Source organism: Sinocyclocheilus rhinocerous, unplaced genomic scaffold (assembly GCF_001515625.1).
Source record: "Sinocyclocheilus rhinocerous isolate Xijiao unplaced genomic scaffold, SAMN03320098_v1.1 scaffold897, whole genome shotgun sequence".
In the NCBI taxonomy this organism is placed as follows: Eukaryota; Metazoa; Chordata; class Actinopteri; order Cypriniformes; family Cyprinidae; genus Sinocyclocheilus; species Sinocyclocheilus rhinocerous.
This window is the reverse complement of record NW_015649224.1, coordinates 286,822-287,697: the sequence shown is the minus strand read 5'-3', so window position 1 is coordinate 287,697 and position 876 is coordinate 286,822.

Sequence of the window (876 nt, the reverse complement as noted above, 5' to 3'; positions counted from 1 at the left end):
ATCTTACCATATCCAAAAACTCGCTCACTCTGCTGTTATTTAATAGATTAAATGCACTATTTATTTATTGAATAGTACGTGGAGACACGTTTTTAATTAAAATATTCATATTAATCAAGGATTTATTGACTTTTAATGCACCTTATTTTGACATGTACATAAATACGTGCTTTCATATGTCCTTTAGTTATGATTATTTCATTTATTCACTGTACTATTTATTATTAATGTCTCATTTCAGTTCTAGTTTGGTTCTAGTTTTGTATTTATTCCGGTTTATATGAAAAGGTTCATGTAGCGTGAATTAAAATTCATATACAGAGTAAATCCTTTTCACTGAACGTGTTAAAAATAAATTTGAAAAAGTTGTGGGAAGCGTGGTGGTGGTGATCAAGCAGCAACCTTCCGGTCTCTCTCGTGAAATCACGGAAGTGACTTAAACTGTAATTCGTCAACTGGCCGCTAGAGGCTGGCTGCAAAAGGGAGTCATTTCCATAGACTCCCCATGTTAAAATGCCCAAATTTACAGCAAAAAAAAAGATGTTTACAGCAAGCGGCAACCTCCCGCTCTCTCTCTTGATGCCAACAAGGAAGTGACTTAAACTGTAATTCATCAACTGGCCACTAGAGGCTGGCTGCAAAAGGGAGTCAATCCCATAGACTCCCCATGTTAAAATGCCCAACTTTACAGCAGAAAAAAACATGTTTACAGCCTGGTTCAAAAAATTATTTTGGTCTATATAGCTAATTTTGCCCTTCATGACAACTGTGAGGGGGGGTGAATTTTTTTATAACTCATCCGTTTAAATTATATTAAAGGGGTCATATGATGCGATTTCAAGTTTTCCTTTCTCTTTGGAGTGTTACAAGCTGATT